The sequence below is a fragment of the Aethalodelphis obliquidens genome, unplaced genomic scaffold, assembly GCF_003676395.1.
Source record: "Aethalodelphis obliquidens isolate GAN/ISIS:26980383/991018 unplaced genomic scaffold, ASM367639v1 scaffold2, whole genome shotgun sequence".
Classification (NCBI taxonomy): Eukaryota; Metazoa; Chordata; class Mammalia; order Artiodactyla; family Delphinidae; genus Aethalodelphis; species Aethalodelphis obliquidens.
In genome coordinates, this window is record NW_020837946.1 from 74,267,797 (window position 1) to 74,276,455 (window position 8,659).

Sequence of the window (8,659 nt, forward strand, 5' to 3'; positions counted from 1 at the left end):
AGATAAGAGCAAAATTTGTAATTTGAGGTCTGTGGTAGATGGATTGACACACCACCCAGATCCTCCTTCAAGCAGAAATTCTTTTTCCAGCTGCTGGAAGCATCTCCAGCTGCCAACTCAATGAGAGAGCTGCCTCATTCAAGGCCATCCCTTTTCTGGACTGGTCCTTACCCTGTGATTGAGTGAAGCAGGGGTATAAAGGCTCAGCTGGATAATTGGGAGATAACTCTAATGGGCTGTGTACTCTCCAGAACTCCCTTAGGGGGTGAATGAGGCTTTGTTGAGCTTGCATCACAATTCTACTTCTTCCTCTGTCCACTTCTGCTTCTGCACTCTTCTTTTCACAAGTATCTCTAAAAATAACCTGCATGTCATACTCTGTCTCAGTATCTGCTTCCAGAAAACCCAAGCTGTGTCAGGGCCTTTCATAAATGGGAAGCCCAGGTAACCAAACCCTTGAGTTCCACAGAATTTTAAATTCATTCTTTCTCCTTGCTCTGATTTATCCACTGGGATTATACATTTCCGTCCAGCTCAAATAAAGAACCACATCCTAGAGCCAGGAGCCTTTGCAATCTGCTCTATATATCCAAGGGCACCAGGCTTCTCTGAACCACATATAGTTCAGGAGTATGAGTTGCCATATTTTCCCCCAAACCCTACTTCCTTTCAAGTTTCTCTAACTTATGTGTTTCTAATTTTAGTCAATCAATGGATATTTATTGAGCACCACCTATACACCAGGCACTGTTCTATTGTTCCAGGGATACAGATGTAGGTGCTCAGTATCACACAGTCCAGATTGTAGCATGTGATAGGCTCTAGGTTGACCTTTACATATGCCTTCCAGGCAAGGTAAAATGAATTAATTAGGCTAGATGTAAGACAAGGAGTGGTGGGTCTGGAGCAAATTGGAGACAGCATACCACAGCTAAAGAGATTGCTCTACCTAAACCTGGTGATCAAACTTTGTGCTACCAGCTAGGACAACAGGTATATGCTTCCTTATGTGATGTAATATGAAGTCTGCATTATCACCTCAGAATTATTTTTGCCCCAAATGTTTAACCTAAATTAGTCAAGCCTTTAGATCTGAATCCCAATCCACAAGATAACTGACCCCTTCAAGGAGACAATGCCATAGAAGAAAAGGGGCAAGTCGGGGAGAGCCTGATCTAGAGTAAAAGTGACTTATGTGACAAAACTAAATGCAATACATATGTTTTAATTGGATCCTGGCTTGAAAGGAAAATGAATCTGAAAGAAACTTTGGGACAATGGGGAAATTTGAATATAGACTGAGTAAAGATGACCTTCAGGAATGATGATTGATTTTTTTTTCAGCATGATAGTAAGATTGCAGTTCTGTAGGAAACTGTCCTTATTTTTAGAAATGCATGCTAACATATTTAGGGATGAGGTAATATAACCATTTTAAGATGGTTCAGCAAAAATATAAATGTATATAGGTATTTACTTTTATAATAAATATGGAAAAATATTACCTGTTGTTGAATCTAGAGGTAGGTGAATACATATTTATTTGTATTTCTACTCTTCAGTTAGCCTTAAGATTTTCATAATCAAAATCTTGAGAGAAAATAAATGGGGCAGCCTTTACACAGCTCTTGTCCATTGCTGTCACGTAGGAATTAGGCCCACTGTTACTAGATACTCTGAATTTTCAAAAGAAGCCGGAAATCTGGGGTTTTTATATAAAATGCTTTTCCCACGTAAGAAAATATTAGCAACCACATCTAAAAGCAAATCAACAACAACAACAGAACCTCTGTGCAGGCCTGATACAATGTATTTGGATGCTGAAGCTCTAGGCTCTAATCAGCATCTCTGATTCAGATCATTTGCACCTTAACACTTTTCCTTACACATTGGCTCTGACCCTCCGTCCCTGATTTTCTTCTTTCTCAATGTGACATCTGGCTAACTCAGTCCTTTTCTCACCCTTGCTCTTCTTTTTTCCCAGCTGGTCTCTACTGCTTTGCGGTTTCATTGAGCAGTTGACAGATAATGTGAGAATTAATCAGGCTATGGATTTCTCTGGAGTATCAGATAATTTAGCAAACTGAGAATTGTTTAATAATTATCCTAGGGCACTAAACATTATCCTAATGATCTAAAGTAGTTATTAAACCTTCCCACTTAAGATTATTAAATTGCAACATCTGTCTCCAGGAAGCATTTCTATTGCCTGTAATATTTGTAAAACATTTACAACTGCTTTTAGTTATATCTCAGACCCTATGATACATTTATTGTTTTCTTCCTTATTTAATGGCTAAAAACACTAGGCATGGAGTCCTAAGGGTAACTTGAGTCCTCTGTAGGAGAAGGTATTAGACCTAGGAAAGCTTCCTGGATGACAGGCTGCTGTTTATCCAACTGCACCACGTTCTCTCCAGGCCTTGTTTGCTTTATTAGCTAATTACCAGACTGCATATTCAACCCAGGTTCCAACTTTATTAAGGGCTATTTACTAGCTAAAATCAATACCGTTTCGATTAGACACCTGGCATTGCTTTTGGTAACTAAGCATTATTTGGGCTTCACTGCTTTTACTCCATCGGGGAGATGGGAAAGTGCTTTGTTTTGATTTTTTACACTTAGTGGCTACTGCTCTTAGCAGTAGGAGATAAAAGGGCAGTTGAGACTTGCTTTGCCAAGGCAGAGACTAGGAACAAACATGTAATATTTACTGCACGAGGAAAGGGGCAAAGAAAAATAGCATGATGGACAGTGATTTTACTATTTTAAAGCTCTTTTTTCATTAGATAAATCTCTTTGGATATATGTCTGGCACACCAAGCACCACATTGGCCCTAAAAATAAAAAGATAAATAAAATACACTCTCCAACTTGCTTAAGTTGGAAAGAAACAAAATTGAAACAATAATAACTATAAAAGAGTGAAAAGAGCAAAAAGTAGATGTGGAACTGGGTTTTGACATAGCATAGGAAAAGGGAATGATTTATTCTTTCTAGAAAGAAAAATGCCAAAGAAAGCATTTTTGTTGGTGATGATGGTGAAATAGGTAAACATAAAGGTCCTTTTTAATATAGGTATTTTATTATGAAAGTACAGTGTTCCCCTTTATCAATGGGGGAACATTCCAAGACCCTAGTGGATAACTGAAACCGCAGATGTTACTGAACCCTATACATACTATGTTTTTTTCTATGCACGCATACCTATGATAAAGTTGAATTTATAAATTAGGCACAGTACGAGATTAACAAAAGTAACTAATAAAATAGAACCATTATAAAAATATACTGTAATACAAGTTATGTGAATGTGGTCTCTCTCAAATAGAACCATTATAAAAATATACTGTAATACAAGTTATGTGAATGTGGTCTCTCTCAAATAGAACCATTATAAAAATATACTGTAATAAAAGTTATGTGAATGTGGTCTCTCTCAAAATATCTTATTGTACAAATTTAATGCCTTTGCTATCTTTTTTTTTTTTTTTTTGTGGTACACGGGCCTCTAACTATTGTGGCCTCTCCCGTTGCGGGACACAGGCTCCAGACGCACAGGCTCACAGGCTCATAGGCTCAGCGGCTCAGCGGCCATGGCTCACGGGCCCAGAAGCTCCGCAGCATATAGGATCTTTTCAGACAGGGGCATGAACCCGTGTCCCCCGCACCAGCAGACAGGCTCTCAACCACTGCGCCACCAGGGAAGCCCTACCTTTACTATCTTAACAAGCACTTATCATACACTGTGGCTGTAACTTTTGCAGTTTGAGGTAGAACAACGAAACCAATTCGAACTTCTTTTTCTTTCTTCATAAGTTTACGGTTAGAAGATCCCTTCTCACTGTAGATCTTAGCAACCTCAGCACACGATTTTTTTTCTTTCTGTATTGGGCCGAGAACTTTCAGCTTCTCACTTTATGGCTTCTCTTTGGCATATCTGAGTTGCCACCATCACTACTCTTGAGCTTTGGGGCCGTTATTAAGTAAAATAGGGTTACCTGAACACAAGCATGCAACAGCCTATCTGATCTCATAACCTAGACAGCCACTAAGTATAAATTGATTACTTCCTGAACTTCCCATTTAATATTTTAGGACCACAGTTGACCACAGGTAACTGAAACTGTGAAAAGCAAAACTGTGAATAAGGGGGACTACTACTGTAATCCATGGTCATTTTGTAAACATGAAAATATACAGACAAAAAAGAGGAAGAAACCCCTATGGTTCCATCACTCAGATCACAACCATTGTTAATAGTTTGCTATAAACATATTACAAATGTTTTCTATTATGTATAGAAATGTGTCTTTCATTTAACAACACATAGAGAACATCTTTCTATGAAAATAAATGCTTAGACATGATCCGTATCATCATTTTTACTGGCTGCATAGCATTTCAGTGGGAAGATTAATCTATTCAGCCAATCTCTTATTCAAGGACCTGCAAAGATGGCTTCCAATCTGTATTATAGACAACACTGCTTTGAATATCTTTGTATTCATGTCCAAATGATTCTTAAGGATATATGCTTCAAGTGGGATTATTGAGCCAAATCTGATGAACATTTAAAAAACATTTCAACACTTATTATTAGCTTGCCCAAGGAAAGCTTTCAGGTGGAAGGGATACGGGAGCTGGGTGTTAAAGGATAAGCAGAAGAGTGGGAAGAAAAGTGAGAGAAAGACATCAACAGGAAAGAGCTCGTTATCTTCAAGTTGTTCTGAGGTCATACTCTAAACCCAGGCATCTTTTGGGCTAAATCAATAAAAAGGAACAGTAGTTTTATAGAGAACTCTGAGGGTAATGTAAGGTAAAAGATATAAAGGATAAGGGTTTTTTTTTTTTCTTTCAACACTCGAGAATATGCTAAGGAGTTGGAGTACCTTCTGGAATGCTAACATGAACATTTTCATGATCCACAACACCAGGCAGAACTTTCAAGGAAGGCAAACCACTGTTACCTCTTAGCCCACTCTTCCAATGCCCATTCAACCCTCTTTCAGCTTCCAGGAAAAGTATAGAACTGCAGGGCTGCTTGATACAAAGTTGTTGATTGTTTTTTGTTTTATTTTTATTTAATGTATGTACAAATAACCTGGACCACTTATATGAAAATGCTTCTCCCTAGAAGTAAAAGGTACCTACATAGATTTTGTCCTGTAAAAACAGGTTGGGGACTAAGGATTTGTATTCTAATGAGCACCCCAAGCTAATTAGGATGTAGGTAGTCCTCAGATTACGCCATGTTGAATAACTCTGCTATATTAGTCCCTTGCTACTCAAAAGGCAGTTCCTGTATAAGCAGCAAAAGCATTACCTGGGTGCTTGTTAGAAATGCAGAAACTCAGGCCTCACCCCAGACCTACTAGACAGAATCTGGACTTTAAAAATTTTCCTGGACGATTCGCATGCACATTAAATTCTAATAAACCCTATTCTGTAGGTTAACTGTCAATAAATAAACTGAGTAGCTACAACACAGAAAAAATTTCCCATGAAAAGTAGAAGTCCTATCCATTTGGTTTTTGGGGGGACCAAGAATTCATATATTACTGGGTACTGAGAATTTGCATCAAGAAGCCTTGTGTCTCACATTCTTTCCAGCATCACTTGAATAATCTTGGGGGGGAAAAATCCCAGAAGGATAAACCAGTGACATATAAGCCTCCTTCACTAACATTCCAGGAAAAGCGATGAGGAAAAATGAGATCTAAATGATCTATTCATAGTTCTCTATTTAACCCCTTCTATGTGTATATCAATTTCTAACTCTTTTCCTGGTATGAATGACTTTAGGGGAGGTTGCAGCAAGAAAGATTTAAACAGCTCGAAGTATGATCAATAGATGCTAAATGAAATAATATTGGTTTTGGTTTTATTTCTCTTGTCAGTTTCTATTGATGAACCTTTCAAATTAGAAAATTATGTAGCTGAAACTAAAAACAAATAGGGAAAATGATGGAGCTTTTATTTACCATTACTAGTTGATATTTTAAGAAGTTCAAAATTGGTAGAAATACACCTTGTTGAGTCACAAATTTCACTGTGTTAGTCTCATAGGAATCTGGTTGGAGACAACCATCTTGTAATCAAATCTGAACATTGTTAGCATGTTGAAATGTTCACTAAATAGTTAAATAATTATTTCAGATAGGTATGGTGGGATTTGGAATAACCCAAAGGGAAAAATAATATATGTTAGATCAAGTAAAAATTTTGTATCCCACTTCTTGTGTTTCAAATATACTTAGAAAGAAGTTTCAAAGTTTGTTAGACCTTAAAGATGCAATGTAACTTTGGTTGTTCTCATCCTCTAAGTTTATTTTAAATAAGGAAATGTTTGGTTTTGATTAACCAAAAGAAAAAAGAGAGAGAGGCAGGCAGACAGACAGAATTAACCACAGAGCCATAGAGCACTTATTTATAAGTTTTTGATTAGTACTCAAAAGTATATGTCTCAATGCACATTTCACCATAAAAAATACTCAGGTAAAATTTCTCTAATGCAAATTTAACCATGTTCTGTCTCTTCAGACTTGTTCTTGTTGATGATAAGGAGGAGAAGGTTGATTTAAAAAAGACAGAAGAGGGCTTCCCTGGTGGCGCAGTGCTTGAGAGTGCGCCTGCCGATGCAGGAGACACGGGTTCGTGCCCCGGTCTGGGAAGATCCCACATGCCGCGGAGCGGCTGGGCCCGTGAGCCATGGCCGCTGGGCCTGTACGTCTGGAGCCTGTGCTCTACAACGGGAGAGGCCACAATGGTGAGAGGCCCGCGTACCGCAAAAAAAAAAAAAAAAAAAAAAAAAAGACAAAAGAGGTCAAGAAAAAAAGAAAAGCAGAATGGAAGTGGGAGAGAGCCAGTTGAGATCAGTCAGTAAGGAGGCTTTACATCACTCAGATATACAAATTTAAAGCCAACAGTAACAAGAAGGAAAAGAGCTGAAGTGTTAATTCTTTTCTCATTAAAACTGGAAAGAAATGCTATTTCTTCCTGAAATCAAGCTTCATTATCAGCTATAATACTTCATGGACCATTTGACTGGTCTCTGGAAATCTCTTGGTTGTAACTTTATGGTTCATGGTATCATATTTCTCAAACTTTCAATATTTATACATGCCCCTCACTATTTTTGCTTCCCTAGTTAACATTTTTCTTCAAATCAATTTACTTTTTTAAAAAGTTAACTTCTCCCTAAGAAATAATTTCCATGAATTACACATTAATATAAACAAATTAAGTAAATGAAAAAATGTAAATGTCCATATGCACCTAAAAGCATTTCATGAACCAGCAGCATTTGGCAAATCCTGATGTAATAGGTGCTCAATAAATATTTGGTGAATTAAGGAACAAATCTTATTTTTAGTAGCTTGTTTATGAACGTGAATATGCAAGATACAAATAGGAAATCATTGCCCATTCATCAAGGTTTTGCTCCAAATCATCAAATCAACTGTAATTTTCATCTTCTGGCATATGTTTAATTTTATACAACCATTCACAGAGTTTACCTCATTACTGGTATTAATCAAATACTATTTTGTAACTTTTCAGTGTTCCTTTTTATTGATCATTCACCTTGCAAAGAATGAGATCTAAGGAAAAAAAAAAAAAAGAAAGAAAAATAAAGAAAGTGATCCCAAACCAAATTCTGAGTAAAACTGATTGATTCATCCTTCAATGAACACTTACAATGCGTGAGACATGGTTCTAGTTTCTGAAAATGCGAAGATAAAAAGAGACTTAATCCTGATTCCAAACTGCTTAAAATTTCATGAGAAAACAAGTCTGTTAAACAGATAAATGTCATTCAGGACAATAAATGTTACAAGAGAGGTATGTATCAGTGCCTCAGGAGTACAAAGGAGTGACCAACAGTGCCTGAGGACAGCCAAGGTGAGGTTTCAGTAGAGTCACGTATTAGCTAATCTCCAGGATCTGGTACCATACAAGGCACTCAAGAATCATTCATAAAACTCATGAATAGTGAAGGAAAAGAGTCAGATATTAATCACTTGGATAAACAGGAAAAAATCAATCCAGATCTAAGCTGTCCAGTATGCCAGGCAAATTAGTTTGAACTTTAGAACAAAGTGATATAAAGCATGTGGAGACTTAGACATATTTTCATATAATTTTAAACAATGAATCCTAACACACGTAATCCAAATTACGTTTAAGTAATATTTTTTCATTTTCCAATATGATTTCAAAGGATGAGTTATTTTAACTCTTATACAAGTGAGATTATTTGGAAAAGTATAAAATGGGTTAGAAGAAGACCTGTAATCTGATGACAGCTCTACCAGTAACTGGCTCCTGTCCTTAGTCAAACTACAGCCTCTTTGGGCCTGAATTTTTCTTCGATTTGGAAGCATCTAACATTGGGTTGTAGTTGCAAAACACATTCAGAGTCTAACTACTTCTCACCATTGTCCTTGCTACCATCTGTCCCAGCCGCCATGATCTTTTGCATGGATTATTGGAATAACCTCTTACCTTGACTCATTGTTGCCTTTCTTGCCCCCATTCACTCTATTCTCAACTCAGCAGCCAGACTACTTCTGTTAAATAATATCAGTTTAGTAAAACCATTCCTCTGCTTAAAGTCTTCCAGTGACATTCCATATCATTCGGATCAAAAGCCAAA